Source organism: Apodemus sylvaticus, chromosome 4, assembly GCF_947179515.1.
Source record: "Apodemus sylvaticus chromosome 4, mApoSyl1.1, whole genome shotgun sequence".
Classification (NCBI taxonomy): Eukaryota; Metazoa; Chordata; class Mammalia; order Rodentia; family Muridae; genus Apodemus; species Apodemus sylvaticus.
In genome coordinates, this window is record NC_067475.1 from 110,684,745 (window position 1) to 110,711,325 (window position 26,581).

General features: G+C 42.6%; 1 protein-coding gene and 1 pseudogene across 2 annotated transcripts in view; one reads left to right on the plus strand and one right to left on the minus strand.

Moving 5' to 3' along the window:
- Positions 1–26,581, plus strand: part of Wwtr1 (WW domain containing transcription regulator 1) — a 118,806-nt gene that overhangs the window by 31,259 nt on the left and 60,966 nt on the right. The window lies entirely within an intron of this gene.
- On the minus strand, positions 16,969–17,523 carry LOC127683336 (NEDD8-conjugating enzyme UBE2F-like; annotated as a pseudogene).

Below are 26,581 nucleotides of genomic sequence, written 5' to 3' on the forward strand. Positions count from 1 at the left end.
TAAGTATCTTTCCTTCCTCAGTACTGAGGATTCTATCGATCCTCAGTATCAGGAAACTCTGTAATGTGTTAACCAATTAACGCATGCCTTAAGCCAGCGGCATCTTTACAAGTCTGAAATTGACTTCTAATAATGCATCTCAAGATGAAAGAGATTTATTAGACTAGGGAAGTACAGAGGAAGAAATACTTTGTGCTAGCCTGGGGATTTGAATACATGAACTTAGGAGGAAGCCATCCCAGAATTAAGACTTTCAAGACAGAGCCAAAAAGAGGTCTGGGAAGCAGCAGCTCTTCTAGGTTTAAGAGGTCCCACTGAGGCTCTGAGGGCATGTGAGGATCAGGTTTATAGAGACGAATTGGAGATGAGACAGGAAATGTCTACAGAGCACAAAGCAAGTGCCAGTTGCTGGCTGAGTGCAGGAGAACTTAAGCTGTACTCTTTGGATGTTTGTGTTTCTTTGAGCCCTCTCGGAATGTTCCTGGTGTGTGTTGTGAAGGGATGTCTCTCAGTGAGGACAGTGACTCAGGAATGTTTCCGTTTAAAGTCAGGATGGCCGCCACCAGACTAATATTGTTCTCAGGCCTTTTCTGTTTTGTTTTGTTATCTTGGATAAACACACACAGAGAGAGGGTGATTCATTTTTCTGGAAAAACAGGATACAGTAAAACACTGCAAGTGACAACGAAACAGACATGCTCGCATACAATAATATTTATAAAGGAGCCCAGCAGTGTGCATGGCGGACACCTCCATGGTGTGGCCCTTCTCCCGCCCCTTTGCTTGCCTTGAGTCCTTGGCCAACTTGCTTGTTTCTTTGGAGCACAGTTTCCTCTGATGGCAAGTCAGGCAATGATCCGAGTGAATGGGTACCATGAGTGTGTAGCTGGGAACAGTTAAGGGTTCAGAGTAATTGGCACTCCTAGTAAACTTGATTATCCTTATGCTGGGTACAAAAGACTGGTTCATTCACATTCACAGTCATAGGAAGAACGTGACTGTAAAAGAAAATGGCCAACCATTTGCAAAATGAAAAGAATTTTTCTATCAGTGGCCCACGGTGATGGAGTCTCTTAATGGTACTACCCTGAAAAGGAGATATCACTTAATTGATGGGAAATAGAAGTTTCTAAGGGACTCATTCAGAAATCATTTATTGCGTACTCTTAGTTACCAAGGGACAGGAAGATTAATCGCAAGTGATGTCTTTCTCTTTAAAGAGTCTGTATTCCACTGTCCAAAATGAATGGTATCCAACGGCCCAGGTGTACTGCATTGGGAGGTGGGGCTTTTAGTTTGGGGTTTTTGCTCTCTTCTCAGAATTCAGGGGAATCCATGTGCTCATGTTAACAAAATGGAGTCAACTGGGGAGACTTTGTCAAAGCATGGAAGGCTTTTACCTCTCAGCCATCTGACGCTCACAGTTCTTTTCTCCTACTCTGCATGGGGGAACTCTTTAGTATTTTTTTTTTTTTAAATTAGGCAAAGAATTTATAGGATGTGAAGAAAAACCAGAGGGTTTTGTTTGCTTGTTTGTTTATTTTTTGTTTTTGTTTTTCATATGGTGGTGGGGATGGAACCCAGGTCTGTGTATGCTAGGCAAGGACTTGCATAGTGAACTATGAGCTATGTCTCTAGCTTTTCAGTATTTGAGACGCAGACTATCAGCTCTTACTTAGATGGAGTCTCCCCTTTTTTTTTCCCCCTAAGACAGGGTTTCTCTGTGTAGCCCTGGCTGTCCTGGAACTCACTCTGTAGACCAGGCTGGCCTCGAACTCAGAAATCCGCCTGCCTCTGCCTCCCAAGTGCTGGGATTACAGTCGTGGGCCGCCACCACAGCCTGGCTGGAGTCTCCCTTTTGATACATGCAGTTGAATATGTATCTCTCTAAAGCAAATGTCAGGGGTTGGTGAGCTTCTAAAAAAGGCCAGCTAGTGAGTGTTCCTGTCTTCAACAATTGACATGGTTTCCGCTGTATCTAATCAACTCTGTAATTGAAGTATTGATAGACCAAATATGAACTGTGAATGAACAAAGGCTGGTTTCAAAAAAACAACAACAACAACAACAACCCCCCCCCCTTATTTTAAAACACAAAATGGTAGTTGGAGAGATGGCTCAGCAGTTATTAAGAGCACTGACTACTCTTCTAGAGGTCCTGCGTTCAAATCCCAGCAACCACATGGTGACTCACAACCATCTGTAATGAGATCTGATGCCCTCTTCTGGTGTGTCTGAAGACAGCTACAGTGTACTTATATATAATAAATAAATAAATCTAAAAAAAAAAAAAAAAGAAAGAAAGAAAAAAGAAAAAAAACCCAAAACGAGAGCTGGATATAGCCTGTAGGCTCTTGTTAGCTGACTCCAGACCTACATTATCTTCTGTGTAGCTTGACTGGTTCTGTACACATCTTGCCTTAGCTTCTGTGTTAAGGACAGTTTCAGGTCTTTTTCCTCTTGTAACTCCCTGGGTGTTTTACAGGTAGGAAAGTATTCAGTTGATGTTTGACCAATGAGTGGCCCGCAAATGAATGGAGTCTGTGTTTGGGGGATGGCAACCTCAGAATACCCTGAGTGGCCGAGGTCTTCCAGCCTTCTCATGTTCTGCCTACCTCCCCCCTCCCCCAGTGTGTCCCGCTACTAAGGGGGACAAGAAGACACCAACTCCTTTTAGCAATTACCATTTACAACTCAAATAATTCTTTATTTATATTGTGCTGCAAACCGTTTGCCTTTCTGAATTAATACTAGGTTTCTTTAAATGTGCAATTAAAACGAAAAGTAGCCGTTTTTAGCTTTAAGGGCATAAGACCTGGATTCATGATATAAAAGAACATAGACACTCTTGAGTTATTTCCAAAGGCTCCAGGAATGGGTTTATTACTAGTATATATATTACAAGGCATTGCTTTGTGTAGTGGTAGAGGAAAATAATCTAAAGAAAAACCAAACAGAATAGTTTCATTTTAAAATCATTTTGAGTGAGTATGAATTTTATACTAATTTTCAATTACATCTCCATCATTTTCCCGTGTCAGAAGATAGACAGCTTGAATGTTTTGATATTGGAACACTATCTCAAAGGAACAGAAAATGTCCTTCATTTCCATGTAGTTTTAAAAGTCTCTTTTCCCCCACACAGGGTCAATTTATTAGCCTAGTATCATTTTGTTTTGTTTTGTTTTGTTTTCTTTTTCCTCCCTGCCTATCGAAGTGAACTGTTGGGGTCCTCTGAATTCATTTAGGGAAAACGACATAAACAAACCCGTGCAAATGAAGTGTTGTTTTAATTTCACTGGAAGATCTTGGCAAAGGAAGGCTGATGTTTCCTTTGTGGAAACTTTAATCTTTGTTTTCTGGTGACTGTAAAAAACAATAGGTTGCTGTGGGGTTTCAGTAATCGAGGAGGAAATAGCCTGTGAGGGTTGACCAGCAGGATAAGGCTGACTTTGTGGAAGATGAGGTTGAGCAAATCCAGTTAGCTCTCTCCATTTTCTGTAAAAAGGTCCAGATCCTTAAGTGTCACAGCGCTGTGTATTCTCTGTTGTACGTGCCCACCTCTGCTGCTCCTGTGTGACAGATGGCCATTCTCAGTCTATAAACAAGTGAGTGTATTTGTGCTCAGTCTAACACACCATTTTAGATATTTCAAGTTACAAAAGAGTTGTTCTTTTAACGTGCTTCAGCTATTTAAAGATCCAGAAGCCATTCTTAGATTGTCCCACAGAAACTGGCTGCACATTGTAATCTCTTTACCCTTCTCTAGCAAAATAATTTCCTGAAGCGGGTAGTGGAGAATGTTGTGTGTATTTTATTAGGTAGGCAGTTTGTAGTCAGTTAACCCGTACTGGGGAAGCCTCAGGGGTCTGGATGACACTTGACTCTGCTGTAGGCCTCTGCTCATACTGTAGGGTTGGACTGTGAACCTTGGCTACTCATCTGGCTTATGCTGAGATTAGACATTACTGCTTGGCTTTATTTTTGAGGCGTTTGCTAAGCTACCCTCGATTGTTTTACCTGGATTCTCTTACCTCTGCCTCCTAGCTAGACTGATTACAAGCTCACCACAACCCTCCAGTAAACCACATGACCCTCCCAGGCTCCCGGTAGATCTTATCGTTATCAGGTGATTTAGCTCTCTTTGGTACTTCCTTCAATTTATCTTTCCAAACGTGACTTAAGCTATGTGCTGAGAAACTTAATATTTGCTAATGGTTTGAGTCTTGAGAGTGGTAGATTTGTGTTTTGGGGGAAAGGATTGTCAGAACAATCAAACAAGCTATATTTCATTAGCTCAGCTGCCTTGGTTTTCTGCTTGGTTTTCGTTGTACAGACTCTCTTATGGTTCAAAGCAACATGATAGGTAATTAATATGCATGAAGGCAAAATATTACAATTATATAATTCAAGCTTCTTTAAGAAAATCAGATAGCCAGGCGGTGGTGGTGCACGCCTGTAATCCCAGCACTCTGGGAGGCAGAGGCAGGCGGATTTCTAAGTTCGAGGCCAGCCTGGTCTACAGAGTGAGTTCCAGGACAGCCAGGGCTATACAGAGAAACCCTGTCTCAACAACAACAACAACAACAACAACCCCCCAAAAATCCACAAATCCAAACCAAACCAAACAAAACAAAAATCAGATAGCAATGAGTACATTTATGTTTTATTTTATGTGTAAGTGTTTTGCCTGACTCTGTGTGCACCATGTCTCTACCTGAGGTCAGAAGAAGGTATTGGTACCCATGGAACTGAAGTCTTAGACTGGTGTAGGCTGTCATGTGGGTGCTGGGGACTGAACTTGGGTCCTTAGAGCAGTTGGTGCTCTAAAACACTGGGCCACCTCTCTAGACCCTCAGCTCTGGACTTGTGGTCCTACTTTCCACTTAATTTCTTTATTCAGCATCTGCTTCTGGTGCTAATCTATAAGGATGAATTTTTCTTCTCTCTCTTCTTTTCCAACCCCTCTATCTCATTTGCTCTCGGGCTTGCTTCACTTCTTTCTTGGCACGTTTCTGTGGGATGCTATTGAGGAAATGCTATCAGAAGACACTGTAGAGCCTTCCAGATCTTTATTCTGTCTCCTAGAAGTCTCCTAAGTGGTTAATCGTCGAGGGTTGTGATGACTCCTCACTGACAGAATGAAGTCATTAATTTTGGTTACATTACTTAAATTGGAAAATGCTTCCATTAAGATTTTAGGGAAGGCCAAGCAAGTGACTCCTAGAAAATTTCTACAACAGCCTCACGTGGTTGTGTGCATTGGCAATTGTAGCATTTAGGAGTTTGGGGAGCTTAGTCAGGGCTACTGAAGGTTCAAATCTAGCCTGTGTTACCTAGGGAAATCCCCTTTCCAGCAAACAAACTTACTCTGCCACATTCGCAGATAACGCAGAAGAAAATCCACACTGTAAGCCTTCTGTGCAATGATAGTGAGTTCATATTTGTGTTATATATTGTTCTTTATTGGAAAAACCGTCTTCCTTGGCTGGATGGCTAATCTTGGTTGTCAATTTGACACACCTGGGAACCCTAGATGAAGAGTTTCTCTTACCAGATTGGCCTGTGGGCATACCTGTTAAAGTTTTTTTCTTTTTTGTTTGTTTTGTTTGCTAATTGACAGAAAAGGTCACCGCCCACCATGGGCGGTACCATCCCTAGGCAGGCGTCTGGGCTGTGCTAGAAGGTTGGCTAGAAGGAGATCCCGGGAAAGCAAGCTCATGAGCAGCATTCCCCTGGGATCTCTGCTTCAGGTCCTACCTTGGCTTCTCTAGGGGAAGGACTGTAACCTATAAACCAAATCAACTCTTTTGTCTTCTGAGTTATGGTGCTTCTCATAGCAGCAGAATGCAATTTAGAAAAACCTGAGCCTATTTAACAAATACTAAAAAGTCTTAAGAAAGGTCAGGTGTGGTGGTGCATACCTTTAATTCCAGCATGAGGAGGCAGAGGCCTGTGGGGCTCTGAGTTTCACCCTATATAATAAGTTCCAGGCTAGGCAGAGCAACACAGTGAGATCATGTCTCAAACAGAACAGAACAAAACAAAATAAAAGTGGTGAGAGGAATAAGAAACTCAAAATATTTAATAAATACTTAGCAATGGCTGGTAAAGTTGCTTCATGCATGGTGCCATAGGCCTGATATTTACTTATCAAAGCAGACCTGGCCTCCTGGTTCTCCCAGCATTCCTCAGTCCCGACGTGCCGTACCCTGCCCCCAACCTTGAACTTTCCAGCCCAGGGGATGGCCTGCCCTTCCCCTAGAGGCTCCTCCCTATGTAATCCAGACTTTTTGTTCCCTTCCTTCCTCCCTCCCTCCCTCCCTCCCTCCCCCCCTTCCTCCCTCCCTCCCTCCCCCCCTTCCTCCCTCCCTTCCTCCCTTCCTTCTCCTCCTTCTCTCTGCCTAAATGTGAATGCTTCCTGGCATGCACACTTTCTGTCCTTCTCTTCCGTCTTTCCTCATGCCCCTCTCCCCATGGTGCCCCCCCCCCCCCCCCCGGGGTCTGTGAACTCACCAGAGAGCAGCTTCCCAATAAACCTGCTTTTAATATAATCTAATCTGGCTTGAACTGGCAAAGAAGAAATAACCTATCAATGAGGTTCAAGAGTTTGAGGCCTGGCTTTGCTCCACTTCTCATAGCTTTGCCTTGATAACCACATTTTCTTTCTTTTCTTCTTTTTAATATGAGGGTGGTGTTTTTAGGCTGTTAGGATAATAGAACTGTAACAATAATAACACGCAACAGGCAAGATGACATTGCCTGTCCTTCCTCTTCAGACCGTGGTCCTCTCTGCCTTGTTTGTCACTGGTGACTTACCAGTGTTTCAGAAACAAGTCAAATTAAATCTGGCCTCAGATCTTTCACAATTTCAGCCATCTCAGAAATCAAATAACAGCAAGACATCACCCCCCGCACCCCCCAAAACCCCTTGAGAGCGACCAAGAACAAAAAAGGATCTTCCCTCTTGGAATCTCTCCCTAGCCTTCCTAGGGGCTTGGGGACTTAGAGTTCCCTTCGGTATCCTGCTGTCCTGGAGCAGCTGTAATTGCATGCAGGTGTTTACATCATTATCTCGAGCTGTAGGAAGGAGGCTCTCTATTGCCCAGCTTTTGCTATGGACAAACCTGTTCCGCTTCTCTACCCTCCCCCCACCTGAGAAGCTGTCCATGTGCAAAGAGGTTGAGTGGATTGCTCAGATCATCTCCTCATACATAATAGGGCTGGGGTGCCAAGCCAGGTCATGTGACAGAATCTTACTCTCACCTGAGCACTCTGATTAGACAAGCTGCCATTGAAGTGATCTCCTGAGAAATATTGGTGCTTTCTCCTAAAGTAGTTCTGCATCTTTTGTGGCTTTGGACTTTTATAAGCTGTATGTTTTATTTTAAAGTTACTGACTAGATTGGCTCTGTCACTATTGGAGGGAACATTGGAACTTTTTGTAAATGGCACAAGAAGTCCATTGGACTACACTATTTTGAGCCAACACTCTCCTGGGACGACTAGGGCATGTACCTTTGAGAGTTTCAGCTTTGAGGCTGGAGATGGCTTAGAGAGAGGTAAGAGTACTTACTGCCCCTACGAAGGATGCAAGTTTGGTTTCTAGCATCCAAATCAGGCCTCCCACAACTTCCAACTCCAGGAGATACCCTCTTCTGGCCTCTTGGTATTTGCGTGCACACGATCACAGGCATACATGCAAGCACTCACACATACACATCAAATAAATCTTTAAAAAAAACTCAACTTGGGTGGCAGGAAAATGCATGTGTATGAACTAATATGTGTCTCCGTATGTTCAGAATGCTGTATAGGATGAATGATAAATATGCATTTCCACAGTTCTGCAAGCTGGACAGTTCAAGATGATAGTAGAACCTCCTGTCTGACCCCAATGTTCTTTCTGAGTCTGTCACCAAAGGGATATATATTCTGACCTCCTTAGCAGGACACTAGTTTTGCTTATGAGCTTTTAGGATCTAATTCTTCCAAAAAGACACCAACTTGGGAGTTTATATTTCGGTGGATGAGTTTAGTCAGGCCATAGTTGTTAATGGTATCTGCTCATATTCTTATCTTATTTTTGCTCCCAATTCTTCAATGAAGAGGCTTTTAGGGTCAGGAAAGTTCAGAGTAGGGACTGTTAGTGGCTTGTAGGAGTGGCTAGGGTTTGGGGTGTAATTTATGACCACATTTCAATAACTTAGCAACTCTACTCAGTCATACTTCTGGTCTAAACCTGTAGCTTAACTCTTTGAGTACTAGATCCTTCTACCCATTGGACTTTGGGTATGTCCCCTTAAGGTGCTATGCTGTGGTTCAGTTTAAGTTTTCCTCAAGCTGGGACCTCACACAACCTTTCTTCCTCATCTAAAACTGTTCATCTGACCTTTAAATTCCCGGTGTACGGTTCATGTTTCTTAGCCTTGGTCTAGATCATTGCTGTCTTTGCTTGCAGTCTTTGGCCACTCTTCCATGAGTAGTCTTATTTTTCTTTTTCTTTTTTATTGATATATTTTTATATACATTTCAAATGATTTCCCCTTTTCTGGGTCCCCACTCCCCGAAAGTCCCATAAGCCCTCTTCCGTCCCCCTGTTCTTCCATCCACCCCTTAGTCTTATTTTTCTTTGACTTTTTTATTGTCATGCTGTGACAAGGATATTTTCTAGTAGGATGGATGTCTTAATATTGTGCTTATGATTTAAATGTGATTGAAAGCACTTCGTTTGGCATTCAGGAGGAAGCCCGTGTATCTTCTGGTGCTCAGAAGGCCATCTGGCGTGACTAGACCGCTATTCCCCAGGGTTACTGAACTTAGTTTTCCTCCTATCCTCTGCATAGTCCTCATTTCTGTCTCTTCAGTTCCTCTTCCCTTCTTTAGTGCACAGGCGTAAAAAGCCACCACTCTCGGGTCCAAAGACACTCCTGCCTCTTGGCTCTGTGAAGGAGAATGCAGAAATCTAGAGATGATTTCATTATCTGGTTAGGCTTGGTTTCTTCTGGCACCTATCCTGCCTTGCCCTCTGGTTTGCCAGAGTGTGTGATTGGAGGAGGGTGTGAAGACGGGTTAGTGATCCTTCAACAGGAAGGACAGGACTCAAGGATAGGAGCCCCCGGCTGGCCTGACATCAGCCCTCCACACTCTGGAGAAACACCAAGCAGCTGGTCATCATGTGGGCTGGGAGGAATGGGGCTGGGCTAGGGGCTGGGATTAAGGCAGCCTCATGGTCGCAGCTGTGGTGTCGGGACACCTGGCCCTCCTGGAAGTGCAGGGCTCTGTTTCTGACCTCTCTCCTTCATTTCCTGCATTCTCCAAATGACAGCAGAACATTGAAATAGAACTAGAGGAGAACATGTCCTGCAAACATTTGGGTGTCCTGAAACTGGTCCCTCTTTCAGTTGAGGAGGCCGTCTTAGGATGAGTAGTGATCGAAGCTCATTTAGGAACCCCACAGTCTCTTGTAAAGCCCTTTAGAGCCTGTGTTGTGTGTGTGTGTGTGTGTGTGTGTGTGGTGGGGGTGAGGATTGCATGTTGTGAGCTGCAATGAGCAGGCCCTTTATTACAGGGAATTAAGCTCCAGTCCTGGTCTAGCAACAAATTTTTAGCCAAATTACAGAGCTTCTGAGCCTCAACTTCTTCACCTCTAAAGTAGGACAATGATACTAGAACATGGAATAAAGATTAGGAGAATCTAAAACAAATGGATTTCATGTTATAAAATGGGAATATTTTGCATATATCACTTTAATCGTACTATTGCTGCTTATAGAGTATGGAACTCTTCTGTTCTTTGAGTATGTTCACCAACTCATAGTGTGTGGTGGCCGGGTCCCAAGCCTGCGGCCATAGCAGTGTCCTATCCCTGACCTTGGATATAGAGAATGCATGTGCCACAGATCTGAGCGGCCTCTCAGCTGCCTTCTTGTACGTGGCATTTACTCACACCACAGAAGCATTGTTACCACAACAGCATTTTTTTCCCCTACTGACATTATCTCATAATCCAATCATTATTAGGAGAAAATGTCAGTTGACTTTCTGCTTTAGTAAGGATGTGAACAATGAAAACCGTACAACACAAAAACTTTCTGTGCGGAATAGAAAAATGCCATCGCTTTCATGATGTTGTCAGTGGGGTAGTTCATGGCTCTACTTCAGACTTACCCAGAGACTGAGATGGAATGGGGATTGGGAATGGAATATAATTATGGGAAGGAGGGGGAGAACCCCTAGCTTTATAATTATTAGCATTATTAGGAAGTAACTGTCCTTTGAATTATATTTTAGCTAAAGAAATTATAAAGCAGGATTTTTATGTGAACTTCCCCTTGTGTTTGAGACATTTGCCGACAATTCTTCATAAATCTTAATTAAGACGTCAGAATTCCTTGTGAAGCTCCTCTTCATGTGTGTCCCCTTGTACGGTTATTAACAAAAGCCCCTTTATGTCTCTGCCCAGCTTGATTTCAGTCATGAACTCCATGTTCCTTTATTACTTCATAGACTCTGGTTTCTTGACTGACTTAGTAAATTGGTTCTCAAGGACTTGGTGGGAAGCCAGAGGACCCGAGTGAGTCGTGCTTACAGCCCAGGGTGGTAGGGACAGAGGACACTGGCTGCTGGTAACCCACTCCTTCCCAGTAAGGCTTCCCATGCCCTCATGGTTTCTTAATCGACTTTTAAAACTTTAGCCCAGTGTTAGTATCTTTTGAAGGTTGTGTAGATTTTTACATGTGCGGTCCAGAGTGGAAAGGAACCTGGTTAGTTTCGGCTTTAAAATCTGGCTTTTCTTATAAAAAAAAATACTTGCAGAACCCTAGCCCCGTTACCTTTAACAGTGGTGAGCCTATTAGCCACCCGAAGGATTTAGTGACCCCTTAAGAGTTGTTTTATGGCTGCTCTGGAGGCAGAAGCAGGTGGATCTCTGAGTTCAAGGCCAGCCAAGGCTACACTCCTTGAGACCCGTCTAAATTAAATTTGCTTCGTGCTAATGTGCTTATTTTAGTTCCTATTGAGGGCTTGGGCTTCCTAGTAATGTCTCCAACCACTTAGGATCCAGTGCGACTGCCAGCATTTCAGAACGTCTCCACACTGAGACTGAAAGGAGAACTGGCAGGAGAGGGCATCAGGTTCCCTCTGTGCTCAGAGCCTTAGCTGCTCTTTCCTCTAAGCACTCAACTTGCTCCAAAAGAGAAAGACGTGTGAATGCTCATTGAAAGCAGAGGGTTTTTAAGCGTCCTCTTACTCCGTGGCCAGCGATGAAACTTTTTTACTGTACCAGAGTTTCTCTCACAGCTCTGCGGGAGACACGCTTTTTTCCCCTCTCTCCCAGGAGAGAGCTTTATTGTTTCTCTGTCCCCTCCCCCTAAACTACTTGATGCCTGCAGACGCGTCTTGGTAGTTTTTCTCCTGGGTTCTCCTTTGTGGTTGTTAGTGATGAATATGAAGATTAGATGTAGTCCATATTCTGAAGGACTTTGAAATTGAAAGAAAAACTGCTCACTGCAACCACTAGTGTAAACTCTGGATCGATGCAGCTTGCAGGATAATGGACTCCATCTTTCCTATTGTGCGAGTGTTCCCCCCCCCCCCCAAGGTAGCCATTCCATATCATAGATTATGGAGTTGACTGTTTGCTTGACTGCCTTTAGGATCATTGGATATTTCAAACGTGCACCTATTCTCAATTACACCTGAAGTTTTTTTTAAGAGGCTGCAAGAAATAGATCTAATAATTTTTTAAAGTCTAATTTTTTAAGTCAGACCCTGTGGTACCTCGGGCTTTTTTTTTTTTTTTTTACAGGATATTATAGGACAGAGAATTGGAACATATTAGTTTTAGGAGTATTTGCGCTGATGGTGAACTCAAGAAAAACTAGGTATTAGCTATCGGAAAGCTTTGAGGAGTATGTGATCATACAGTCTCAAGAAAAGGGGAAATGGTCATTGCAACTTTAAACTTTTTCAAACCTTATTTGTAATGATAGTGCTTAAACACTTTAACCTCCCTTGTAGTCCGCCATCCACCAGAGGTAGTGGAAAAGAAAGGATACAGGGAAGTGGACCTGTTTAGAAATGTTTCTTTTGGAGGAACTCCCGTCTGTGTTGTCTGGAAATCAGCAGTTCAGTTCACAGGTCAGCAGGCAGCAGCAGCTCCATCCACTTACAAACACTTCACGTACACACTAGTTTGGTAGAGTCACCTTAGCAACAGCAGTGACTTGGCCTAGCAGAGACAGCCAGGCCTCAGCCTTGGCTCGAGTCAGCAACCTGGAGGGACCAACAGGAACCCCGGAGAAGTTCTCCGCTGTGCCTCTCTCAGGGAAGCGAAGATCAGTGAAGACCAACAAGCGCAGCACAGCTAGCTGTGCCAACAAGCTCTGCCTCTGTCTCTGCATCACTCTGCGGAGTCTTATTTCTACCCTCCAAACATCACGTCTCTCCTCAGCATGTGCATCCAATCAGCCCGAGTCCTTGGAGTCCTCACAAGTGCAGCTCATCTGTGCAATGTAAGGCGGACCAGTATATGTGTGTTGTTAGCAAAGAATCCTTCATCACATGTCCTTTCATGTGTTTGCTGTAGCAGGACATCCTCTCTGCTGTGTCTGCTTCAGTGTTCCTTCAGGAGTCTGCCTTAGCTTTTCACCTGTGTCCACTTCAGGAAAACACTCTGCGTGTTTGCCCCAGCAAAACACCATCTGATACAACTGAGTCTCCAAAGAACCCTCAAGTTTCCACATCAGGTCTTGATGAGTCATTTGTGTTGTTTCTTTTGAAATAGTATCTACTTCTTAACATTTGTGTATTTTTGAATGTAGGAATATTGATGCATTAGAACCTGAACGTTGTTCTGTGTTCTAAGATACTAAGGACTGGGATGTTGGTTTTAAATAATCAATAGTCTGCTCTCACAAATCTGTCATTCATATGGGTTCTTGCATTTGTCTACATTGATACATGTGTTGCTCCACACAGGATCTTTGGAGGGCCTGCAGTATCTGTTTTCAGAGTGCTTGTCACCTGGGTTCATTGGTTTTTTCTTTTCTGAGCCTCTCTCTGGATTTGCTTGAGCTCCCTGTGGCATGGTGGCTGGGGTTCAAGGGTAAGCATTCCTAGAGATAGAAAATAGAAGCCAGGGCTGGAGAGATGGCTCAGTGGTTAATAATACTGTCTGCTCTTTCTAAGGTTCTGAGTTCAATTCCCAGAAACCCCATGGTGCCTCACAACCATCTGTAATGAGTATCTGATGCCCTCTTCTGGTGTGTCTGAAGACAGTGACATGAAATATACATGAAATAAATAAATCTTAAAAAGAAAAGAAAATAGAACCGATAGCTGGGTTTGGAAGTGCACGTCTGTAATCTGTAACCCTGGAGGCTGGAGGGAAGCACACCTTCAGGTGAATTCTAGGCCAGCCTGGGCCCCCTAAGACTCTGCCTTTTTAAAAAAAATGTTGTGTAAATGCCATAATTACTTAGGCAGGTCACAACTCTTGTGGACACTGCCAAATTATTAAAAAAATTTTTTTAAAATCATTTATTAGCTTTCTGAAAACCAATTCTGTATCTGTATCTTGCATGTGTTACCCAGACATAGGGATAGCACAAACTTGTGACTATTTCCCTGTGTGTATCCTGATGCCCCTTGGCTATGCATGCTTACAATGTAAATTTTAAATAAGCAGTTTCATGACTTGTAGCAATATTCTATTGAGATTTCATTGCTATCAAATGAGTCACCCCAATGGCACTCTGCTTGGGAAAATTGCCCTTATTTCAACCAAGAAGTGAGGGAGGTACCAGGCCTGGGTCCGTTTTACTGTTCTCATTCAAGTAAGTTAAGGGTCAGATATACCGGGCCTGGGACCCCAGTCTTGGCTGGCTGAGAAGGATCTGGAAGGCACACTTGTTTTAGTATTGGGTTGGCTTATTTCTCTTTTGATTTTGTTGGCTTAGCTAGTGAAGGGCTTACAATGTTCTAAGCACTTTGCTTATGGTACCCAATTATATTTGACTATGGTATGTGTGAAATCTTAGTTATTGCGGTTGCTCTTTGGTAGCAATATTAATGTTTGAGGATGTTCCTGTTTTATCCCTCGACAGTTTTATTACCATGCAGTATAGATTTTAGTGACTTTTCATTGTCCCGACGCTGGACATTTTGATGTTTTTAAACAAAATGAAATATCCCTGTTGTAATTTCTTGTATCTCTAGAATACGTACATTATCTTGGTAGGTTTTACTTTTTAATGGTAGTGTTGAGTATTTTTTATTCAGGGAGTCAGTTACAGTGACAGAGTTGGCAGAATTTTAAGTCTTCTTTCCACACAACACCGTTTAAATAGTTGGAGGATTGGCTATAATGGACAGACCCTTCTTTTCAACTGAGTTCAGTTGGCAGCCAGTGGACACTTTTTCTTTATTTTGGTAAGGCTTTACCCTGGGCAAATACTTACCCAAATCCTGCTTTTCATCTGTTTTTGATGGCACCAGACCATACTTCCCAGCCATTTGCAGACAGTGTCTGTCTGGTGGCTGGATTTCCTGGGCACAGAGCCCCTAACTGGTACTGGCTGGGTTCTTGCACGTCACTGATATACTTGATTATTTGCTCTGTGTTTTCTGCCGTGGGAACCAATAAGCATGCTCCTTTGAGATGTCAAAGCAGCAAGAACCATCCGTTGTTAATTGGTTACACTGCTTTCCTTAGCCGCTGAACTTGGTGTATTCAAACCTTTCTTTTGCTAGGTATGGTGGTACAGACCTGTGATTCAAGCATGTAGGAAGCTGAGGCAGGAAGATTGTCCTGAGTGTCAGGTTGGCCTGGGTTATATATTTCATGGTTAGACTGGGCAATATGGCAAAACATATTAAATAAACAAAACAAAACAAAAAAATAAAGACCCTTCTTCCACTATCCAAGTCAGTAATCTAAGTCAGAACTCTGCAGAGATCTGGGTAAGACTGAAAATTAGAAGCTGCACCCAAGGAGTGGGTAAATACAGTTAAGAGAGGGAGTAGCATCCTTAGGTTATTGCACCAAGCTATCCTCATCAGTTTCCCAACCAGCATTTGTTGTACCATGCCAGAGAACTCTCAGTGATGGACCCAAGCTCCCACTGCCGCTGCTACTGCCAGCACGACCATAGCCACCCCACTAATCATTGCTAGCTGGGTGCTTGTGAACTTCTCATAGCACTTGAAATAACAGACACAAAGGTACTGCAGAGCGAACTGGAGCAGGGAAAGCTCAAGGGTATGTGTAAAGTGTGGTGAGGGAACTCACACCTGAGACAGTCACTGGGAGAGAAAATGGCTGCCTTTCACCATTGCTTGGGCTGAGCTGTGTGTATCACTGGAATTATGCAGTGGAACCCAGTGCAGCATTCTGCCAGCATATCAAGGGCCAACATTCTATATCTCTTCAGAGCCTAAAGCCCTTCCTGGGGAAAGTTTGGACCCTGATTTGCTAAGGGCAAGATTGACATTTGCTGGGGGACACAGCATAGGCACAACTTTAGTGGCTAGCAATCTTTTGTAACTCCAGGGATTCTGATGTCCATGTGGGTGCCAGGCATGCATGACCACATGCAAATACACACAGGGAGGTAACATTCATACATTAAAAACAAAAACCTACCAACCAACCAACCAACAAAAAAAAAAACAAAAAACCCATGTCAAGAATGAATTTGCTGAGAGAGATATTAAGGGGGTGGGGGGAAACCCTTAAAACAAAAGTGTGTGTAACTAATGAAGTGTTGCTATTGTGAGATCTTTAACACACTAAGGAAAGAAATTGAAGACACTAGGTGATGGAAAAACCTTCCATGCTCCCGGAGTGCCAGAAATAATATTGAGAATGGTTCTTCTTCCAAAAGTAACCTACAGAGTTACTGCAATTTGTATCAACAGTTTAGTTGACAGTCTTCATAGTAAAAAAAAAAAAAAATACAAAAAAAAGAGCAGCAGCAACAACAACAACAACAAAAAACACCCCTAAAATTAATATGAAACTGAAAAGCACAGATAGCCAAAGCTATTTAAGCAGAAGGGGTGTCACGGAGGTATGGAAAATACTTGACCTTAAATTATACCACAGTAATGTTGACAAAGACAGTGTGGTACTGGTCTAAAAACAGACATGTAAACCAATGGAATAAAATAGAGGACTTAGGAAAACAGTCCCACACAGTAGCTCCTAATGTTTGCCAAAGACTTCAGAAACATATCAGAAGAAAGGACAGCCTTTCCAACAGATGGCTTTGGGGAGACTGAACCCCTACCTGCAGAAAGTGAAGCATGATCTGCATTTGTTACCCTGAAAAGATCAGTTTTAAATGGAACAAAGACCTTAATTTAAAACCTTAAATCCTAAAACTCCGGAAGGAGAAAAGTTGTACCCCTAGGCAAGACCTTTCTGAAGAATTGATACCTTGGTTTCCACAGAGTTCCAAAGCTTCTGCACAGCAAAGGTAAATATATTAATCACTTTTCTGTTGCTGTAATAAAATACTATGACCCAAAGCTACTTAACAGAATAAAATAATTTTTTTGGCATCTAATCACATTTACAGTGGATTTCTTATTGCTAATCTGTCATTACATCACTTGTGTAGGACACTGATTGTTGGAAAGGAAGCAAGCGTTACATCCTCAGTGGTGAGTTTATTACAACTTCGGAGGAATTGCACCAGACAGCCTAGGCAGTAGTTTCAGTACACATGTTAAGGGAAGCAGACAACTCTCTCGAGGCCCAGACCCACTTTCTTGCTGTATTATGTTGTTTGCCATCTACAGTGGGTAGTCAGGAGGGTCTCCTTCAGGACAGCATGGCTGCAGGTCTGGGACAATCCCAAGGGGCTGACAGGGAGTGTGAGGTTGGGGAGGAGGACTACCTCGAGCTGTTTCCCATTAGAGAGGACTGTGACAAAGTCCTCAGACCTTCGATCTCTCCTGTTATCATCTGGCATGGCGATTGATGTATTCATCCACTTTGTCCCGGAAACCCTCCTTGACCTGCACATGATATTCTGCAGCTTCGATATTCAGTGAATCGTCAAAATTCAAAAGATAGTAAATAAAGAGTTTAATCCCCAAACCACATCCTTTAACGTTCTAATGGGAGCCCAGCCAGTGCCGTCAATTGAATGTTCTCTTAGTAGACTTAGGCATTTTCCCCGTATCTGTGATGTTGGCATGCCAGATTTCAGTCAAGCATTTCACCTTGGGAGGCACCATGTTGTAGACATTGGGAACTTCAGTTTCAAACTGAAATTTTCCACCCTGGTAGTAACCCTCATCTGGGCTTAAAGTCAGCCGAAAGCAATGAAGCTTGTTTGGATCAGGAAAATGTACTTGACATGTACAAGTTAAATTAGCTTAAAGTTCTGCAGCCTCTTTAACAAGCAACGTGTCTTTCCCAGAAACCCTCTGAGTAGAGTCAGATGTGGAGGCTGTTGTTTGGGATCCCCTGAGACCATCATCCTTCTTCAACTTGCTGGCCAGCGTTAGCATCACTGTCACCTTTCTTCTGGAAGACAGGCAAGAGTGGGTTAAGGGCCATGTCTCCAGACATGGAACACCTCGAGTCAGGTGGGGCGGAGCGGTGCATGTCGGGGCAGCACCCAAAACCCATGCCCAGCCAGCAGCAGCATGGAGTTACCCTGGCCTTCACAGCGGTACTGGCTCCCGGCTGAATAAGAAGGTTTTTATTTTGTTTTGTTTGTTTTTTGAGACAGAGTCTCACTGTGTGGGCCTGGGTGGCCTGCACCTTCTGCTTCCGCCTCCTGAGCACTGGGGTTAAAGGTGTGTGCCCACTAACATTGGCTGGAAGAAAACAACTATTTATTTGGCTTGTTTCTGGAAGGGAGAGGCCGTGTTAGGGAAGGTGTGGTATAAGGTGGCCTTATGGAGCAGGCAGCTGGCTGAGGACATTTTACTTCTAGCAAGGCTGCACCTCATGAAGGTTCAATGATCCTGGCCCTCAAACAGTGTCACTGCCAGGGAAGCAAGTTACCAGCTATAAGCCAGACTTTAGAATATTAATATGTAGAATATATAAAGAACTTCAAAATTTATACCACAGATTCCAAACTGCCAATTAGTGAATGGCTTGTTGAACTCAAAAGAGGAAGCCCAAATGTCCAGTATTAAAAACTGTTAGACTTTATTAGCCTTGAGAAAAATGCGATTTAAATTGCATTGAGAGCCCGTCTTACTGGGTCAGAATGGCAAACATAAAAAACAGAAAAAGAAAACAAATACTGGCAAGGTAAAGGGCAGAGCAACCTTTGTTCACAGGTGGTGGGAGTGTAAACTGGTGCATCCCGTATGGGAATCAGTATGGTGGTTTCTGAAGAACTTAAAAATAGAAGTCCTGTATGACTTAGCTATCCACATCCTGGGCATGCACCCAAAGAACTCCATCCTACCTCAGAGATACTTGCATTTGCATGTCTGTTGCTGTTCTCTTCACAATAGCAATAAAATAAAATCAGTCTGGAAGCTGATTGGTAGTAGATGCAGATGTAAGGAAATTGTGACCTTAGCTATACAGTGAAATTTTATGTGTAAAGAAAAATGAAGTTTGCAGGAAAACAGATCTAGAAACTTTTGCATTATGTGAGGTCACCCAGACTCAGAAAGAGAAATTCCGCACTCTCTCTCCGAGGCGGATTCTGGCTTTTGATGTTTATATTTGTATATGTGTGGGTGGGAGTGTGAGAGACAGCCTGAAACAAGAAGGGAAAGAGAAGTATTGAGGAAGACATTTGGCAAGAAAATGGAGGGAGAACTATTAGGGGTAGAAAGATACAGGTGGGAGGGTGGTCAGAGGGATGAGAAGGATCAACAAAAATTATGTATTACTTTGTACACTAAAAGTATTATGCAGGGAGTGTTACTTTCTAAATTCTGTTCCTGTGGTATCTTGACCTTGGTCATTCCCCTGTTGAAATTCTTAGACCAACATATTTCAAGCATGGTAGGATTTTAGCATCAGTGGTGTCTCAGTGTTTTACTGCTGTGAGGGGACACTATGATCAAGATAACTCTTGTAAAAGAAAGTGTTTTATTGGGGAATTGCTTAAAGTTCTAGAGGGCTAGTCTATTATGGCAGGGCAAGGAACACTTGTGGTACTGAGTAGTGTGTGGGCTTTTGAAGCCTCAAAACCCACCCCAGTGGCACATTTCCTCCAATAAGGCCACACCCACTTCAAGAAGGCCTCCTAATCCTTCTAATCCTTTCAAATAATTCCACTTCCTGGTGAGGAGGCATTCAAGTATGTGAGCCTATGGTGGTCATTCTTATTCAAGCCATCACAGTAGAATATGTCTAAAGATAGGTTGGCCAGTGAGAAACAATTGTATATTGCAAATACTATTTAGTTTCTCCTATGAATGGTTACTTTCCAAAATCTGTATTTATTATGAGCCATTTGTAATATGGCAACAATTTTTTTATCCTATAAAAGTAAGCAAATATAGGACTATGTAAGTGTGTATTAGAGTAGTAGCCTATCACATGCAATACCCTGGGTCAAATTCCCAGTATGAAGAAAAGAGTAATTAAGAGCAGATAAAATATCTGTGCCCTTTCACCTAATAGTACTGATCCTGGGACCCTGTAAATGTCCAGTAGTAAGAGGCTTGTTAAGTAAATTGTGATACTTAGGAATTTTAAATAGCATAGGAATTTTGTTACAATATTGTGTTGGATAGTTTTATTTCAACTTGATACAAGCTAAAAATCATCTGAGAGGAGAGAACCTTAATTTAAAAAAAAAAAATGCCTCCATAAGATTTGATTGTAGACAGGCCTGTAAGGCCTTAGTTTCTTAATAAGTTAAATAATTAACTTCTTAATTAGTATTGATGGGGTAGGGACTAGTCCTTTGTGGGTGTACCATCCCTGGGCTGGTGGTCCTGGGCTCTATAAGAAAGCAGGATGAACAAGTCATGAGGAGCAAGCCAGTAAGCAGCACCCTCCATGGCCTCTGCATCAGCTCCTACCTCCAGGTTCCTGTCCTGCTTGAGTTCCTGTCCTTACTTCCTTTGATGAACTGTGATGTAGCAGTATAAGCCAAACCCTTTCTTCCCCAACTTGCTTTGGTAATGGTGTTTTATCACAGCAATAGTAACACTAAATAAGTCAGATAATAAGGAAGGTAGTTGGTCTTATTGCTTGCCAGACTTAGTGTCAGCCTGCTTATGGAATGCTAGTGAGCTGAGCTTTTTTTTTCTATCCTTTGCAGAGGGTTCTTAGGGGATGGAAATTTTGAGGAGTAGCATTGCCCTAGTTAGCTTTAATTTCTACTTAACACACTCCTATAGTCATCTGAGAGGGAAGCCACAATTGAGTAATTGCCTAGATTAGATTGGCTTATGGGGGACTGTCTTGATTATTCATTGTGATATGAGTCTTCACCGTGGTAGAGAACTTGCCAGTGGGCATGGAGATGTGAGCAGTCATGAGAGCTTGCACCCTTCCACAGCAGGAAGCAGAGAATACACTGGGGAAGGTGAAGGCTTTTGAAACCTTAAGCCCACCCTCAGTGACACATATCCTCCAATAAAGCCACATCTCCTAATCTTCCCTAAATGGCCACTGGATGGGGAGAAATGTATACATGCTGGAGTATGTACATGGGGACAAACCATGACATTCTGCCCTCTGGCCCCCATAGTCTTGAGCCTATATCATAATGCAAATCATGTCCAGTCCATCTTCAAAAGTCCCTCTAGGTCTTTAGTTTCAACTCGGACTTTCAATGTCTGAGCTCACCTGTGAACTCAAAAAGCAAACTAAATAGTTTTCACATACAGTGGTACAGAATATACATTAACACTCCAAAAGGGAAGAAAGGGGATTAAGGGGGAAATATGAGACCAAAGCAAGAGTGAAACCCAGCAGGACAAACTCCAAATCATGTAGCTCAATGTAGAATGTCAAAGGGATCCTTCCTTCCAGCTTTGGTGACCTCAGTACCTCTCTTTCTTGGGCTGGTTCCACTCTCTGTCTGTAGCTCTCTTTGGCAGATGTCTCCCAGCTCAGGCACCTCTAACTTCTTTGGGTATCCACTACAATTCAAGCTTCACTTCCACGGCCTCATACATGAGACTCTCATGTCCTCCATGCAAAGACTCCACTGCCACAGGCCTGGCCTTGTTAGATCTCCTTAACCATGGAGGACGATTCCAATAAACCCCTTTCCTCATGCGTTATTTATGATTCTAAAGCTAGAACCACGTTGTCTCCACTGTCAAGTGTGGATGCCTGCTTGTCATGAAGCTTGGCCCCTTGAATCACATTTCCAGCAGCTTTTGATTTCTTTTTTTCTTCCTTTCAACAAGTAGATACTTCCTTAGGCCTTTCTCTCTCACAAGTGTTAAGGTGAGTGGGGTTCTGTCCTGAGGGCACCCCTCCTTTCATTCCATCTCAAATCATCTACTCTTTCATCACTATCTTTGGTTCCAATATTAAATTTCCTGGTGCTTTTTGTCTCTTCAAACTTTACATTTTGTAGTTCTTTGTTCCAGTTGCTCTTTCATTGTAGATCTGGATAAGAATGATTGGTAATGGGGCTGGTGAGATGGCTCAATGGTTAAGAACACCGACTGCTCTTCTGAAGGTCCTGAGTTCAAACCCCAGCAACCACATGGTGGTTTACAACCATCTATAATGAGATCTTTTGCCCTCTGCTGGAGTGTCTGAAGATAGCTACAGTGTACTTACATATAATAAATAAATAAATCTTTTTTTAAAAGAATGGTTGGTAATAAAAACACAACAAAATTAACATTAGACTGTCTTGAAATCTCCTCTGCCAAAGAAAGTAGTCCATTACTTTTCAATTAGCCTCAGGCAACTTCTTAGGACAGGGGCAGAAGACAGCCATATTCCTGGCCCAAATATCACAGGAATGGCCTCTAGCTCAACTTGCTTTCCCCTGAAGCTTTTTGAGCTGTGCCTCCACAGTCCACATAGCTCTTAGCACATTGTCTTTGGATTATGTTTAACTTATAATATCCAGATGCTTGTCTAAGTCCAAAGTCTTCCACATCCCCCCTAAGGACCATATAGTCAGGTCTGTCACAGAATAAACCCACTTCCTGGTACCATTTTTAGTAGTAGTTACTTTTCCAGAGGGACAGGAGTTCATCACCAACATGGTGGGGGCATGTTAGCAGGTAAGCAAGCTAAGTACTCACATGCCACATAGGAAGAAGAGAATGGACTGGAGATAGTAGGATGCGTTTGTAATTTTAAGCTGCAGCAAATGACTTCTTGACCAACAAGGTTACACCCCCTAATCCTTCCCAAACAGTAACTGGGAACTGAACTTTGAGACTTATAGATACATCTTATTAAAACTACTACATCTCCCAAGTTGCTTTTGGTTGTCTTTTATCACAGGAACAGTTGAAACTAGGACGGGTGTACAACAGTAGAAGCCTTGTTACTAGTTTGGGGAGAAGGAATATCTTTGAACCTTTTTGGTTCTTGGTTTCCATTTGTAAGATATTTACTGGCATTATTTACCAGTAGTTATTATGAACCCCAATAAGACAGCTAGCATTCATTTAACAGTAATCTGTATATCAGGCACAAGATTAAAAGCTTGACACATCTTCATGGTTTAATTTCAAGGTAACTTTTTGTGTCATACCTTTGTCCTGCTAATAATGTTAGCTGATGTTTACTGATGGTTTTCTACTGTACAAGCTTTGCTTCAAGTTGAATCATAGGTATTGCAGAGCAACTAAAGTACTGGAAATGTCTAAGCTATTTACCAAGTCTATGTATCTAGTGAATATGGGAGGTAGAGTTGGAACACAAACTAGCTACAGGTTTTGAACCGCTATTCACTAGTCCATGTTATAGGTGAAGAGTCTGAGAAGTACTGCGAAGCTGAGGAACTGGCAGAGCTATCAACCACAAGGTCATACAGATAGGTAGTGAATGGCAGAGCTGTCTGTCAAGTAAGATTCTTTCTACCTGGCTGCCCTCATTCTTGCCTATCATGCAGGATAGAATCAAAGTCTTAAGACTGTAGCATTAGATATTTCGAAGCCCCTTTGCTCTTTGTTGTCAAAACAACTCATTAAACATGTACTAGAAGTAAATCTTCATAAGGGTATCTATAGTCGAGCCAGAACTTTGTTTATTAAAATCTATGGTTCCTTGGAGTTAGGTAGTATATAGTGTGCTTCACATGCATAAATCCCTATACTCAATTCCATGTCCTTTATCCTCAAATATATTGTTTTTTTTTTTTCCCTTCCTGAGGTTAGACAGTTACAGGGAGCTGACTCTTTGAAAAAGTTAATCAGTTCCCTACTGTGGCAGCAGGGCCTTAGAAGTATCAGAGCTAATTCTCTAGTGGAGAATGATCCAGAACGAAAAATAAATTCCTGAAGCTGTCCTCTGTTTTTACTGGCAGGTCCCAATAGCTCTCAGATTTGAGAGTAGACTTTGGAATGTCTCTTAGGTCGCTTCCCACCTCATATGCAGCTCACAACCCTCTGACTTGAGGAGATCCAGTGTCTTCTACTGATCTCTGACCTCTGTGGGCAGCAGTCACACACATGGTGTGTGTACATTATACACGAGGGCAAAATACACATACATAAAAATACATACAAAGTAAAATAGAATAATAAGTAAACTATAATGTCATTTCCTGAGTGTCTTAGTTAGGGTGTGAAGAGACCCTAAGTTATTATTCTTAAGTTAGTAATTGCTGTGAAGAGACACCATGACTGCAGCAACTCTTATAAAGGAAAACATTTAATTGGGAATGCCTTTCAGGTTCAGAGGTTTATTTCATTATTATCATGGTGGGAAGCATGAAGGCACACAGGCAGCCATGTTGCTGGACAAGGAGCTGAAAATTCTATATCCATTTCAGCAAGGCAGCAGGAAGTGGGGGGTGGCTGGTTTGAGCATTTGAAACTTCAATGACTGCTCCTAATGACACACTGGCATGCCCTAGTGACACTAGTGGAAACAAGGCCATAGCTACTCCAAAAAGCCACATCTCCTAATAGTCTTATTATACCTTGTGAGCATAGGCCATTTTTATTCAAACTATCACACCTAGTCAGGTGTCATGGCACACAACTGTAATCCCAGTTATTCTAGAGGCCAAGGCAGGAGGATTCTAAATTGGTGATATGTAATATTAGCTCTCTAATCACACATTATATACCACAGACCAAACCTATCATCCATATGATGGTTTCACTGGCGCGTGACAGAATTCTAGGAGAGTCACCCAAAGCCCCCATGCTTATACATGTAGAATGAAAGTAATAAATTTCCAAAAGAGAAAAGTTATTTTAAAGGTGGATTTGGTGTTTATAATCCTGGCACTTGGAAAGCTGAGGCCAGACAATTGCTGTTAGTCCAAGTTAGTCTGTACTAAATACTGAGATATTGTCATAAACAAACAAACAAGTAAGTAAACATATCCAAGAGTAGGTGGGAAGAATGGAATGGTTTTAACCAGAAAGTCACAAAAAATAATCAGAAAATTACTCTGAAGTCTTCTGACTTAGGATAATTGCAATGAAAGTACAGTTAAATAACAGTGAGCACTCTCACCCTAGTTTACTGTTAAGTGCTGGTCACTGAATCCTGAGGGCTTGTGGAAAAGCTAGTCACCTACATCATGCTAAGAAACCAGCATCTAGCAGCACATGGAACCAGAGGTTGGTTTTCTAAGTCTCTAGACTGTGTAGTGGGGCTTTGGTGGCCCTCCAGTGGGCTGAACTGCAGGGGTCAATGGCAGTATGGTGGCTTCTGGTGTCTGGTAAAATCACTGATCACAGGTATATTCTATATGTATTAGGATGCATGTATTCTGTGAATGGCATCTGTCTGACTGGTTAGCACAGAAGTGTGATTGTGTGCTGTGTCTGGAGTCTTCTGAGGAGTGTATAGGAATCAGTGGTGTGGGTTTTCAGTGTGACCTGTCCTAGTGACAGTAGTGGAAAGTGACTGGCTAAAATAGAAAGTAAGATTGAACAGCTGGCTTGGTAGCTTGTTGCTCTCTTCCCACCAGTTGTCTCAAGGGGACGGAGGAAAAGCCACCCAGAGTGTTTTCTAGCAGCTGTGACTTCAAACTAAGTGAAGTTTGGTTTTGAAAGCACCCTAAGAATAGATGTAGGCTCTTGGTTTTAAAGTAGAGGAAGATTAAAAGTTTGCTGGATACAAATAGCTCACTTTTTAAAACACACAAGCTTGGATTCAAGCTATAAAGATGTTTATATATGCATATTTATATGTTTGTTGGTGGATATACACACGTATATATGCATGCAGATATCACTCTCTCATGTTCTTGATGTCTGTTCCTCTGTCTAATCTGTGCTGGTTCTGCTGTGGGGGGACTGGTATTGGGGGAGCTTTGAGCATGCTTTTGTTTGTCCAGGAATTCCTTTTCTTAGTGGTGGGTGGTTTTTGTTTTATTTGTTTTGTTTTTGAGATATGGTCTCATGGTGTGGACTTCATTGGTCTCTAGAACTCACTACGTATACCAAATTGACCTCAGACTTACAGGAGTCTGCCTGTCTCTGCCTCCCGAGTGCTTTGTGTGCACCATCATGCCTGCCCTGCCCAGCGTGGGACTCTTGAAAGGAACAGCCTTGTTAGCTGGTTGTGAACATAACTATGTAATCTCTGAACCATTGGGAGTTCTCAGACAGTGATGCTCAAGAGAACCACCATGCTTGGGATAAGTAGCATCAACAGTGTATTTTGGAATTGAATCGCTAAACACTGGAATTAAGACAGAGTCTTACTATGTAGTTGAGCCCAGCCTCATCCTCACCATACCCAGCTCTCCTTCTCTTTTTCTCCCAAAACAGGGTTTCTCTGTGTAGTCTTGACTGTCCAGGAACTCAATCTCTATACCAACTGGCCTCAAACTCAGAGAGATCCACCTGCCTCTGCCTCCTGAGGGCTAGGGCTAAAGGTGCGTCCCACCACTGCCCTGTGAACTGATTTTCATTTTAGCATTAGCCGTAAACCGTACTTTGCATAAATAAATGTTAAATGTTATAACATGGTTTAGAAACATTGGGACTTAACCGTATTTTTTTAATATATATTATGTAGGAAGTATTTTTTAATGAAAATATTGAGGTGGGCATTGGTGGTACACACACACACCTTTAATCCCAGCACTCAGGAGGCAGAGCCTGGTAGGTTTGAGGCCAGCCTGGTCTACAGAGTTAGTTCCAGGACAGCCAAGTCTACACAAAGAAACCCCTGTCTCAGGGAAAAAAGTGTTAGGCTTTAGTTAAGTAATTGCAGTTATGGTCAGTTACAACGGCTTAATTTAAAATGATACAGCAACTATATTTGAACATTTTTATTTTTTACTTTCACATTTGAATACGTATACTAAGTGGCTGGGAGCTTTGAGAGAAACACAGTGATGCTCGAGTGTTGTGTGACTGAAAAGACTGAGCTACAGGAGGTGTTCAGGCCAGGGTCAGACTGGGGGCAGCATGGGCTGCCCATACCTTCTTTTCCTTCCTGTTTAAAGAACCACACTAAACATATCAA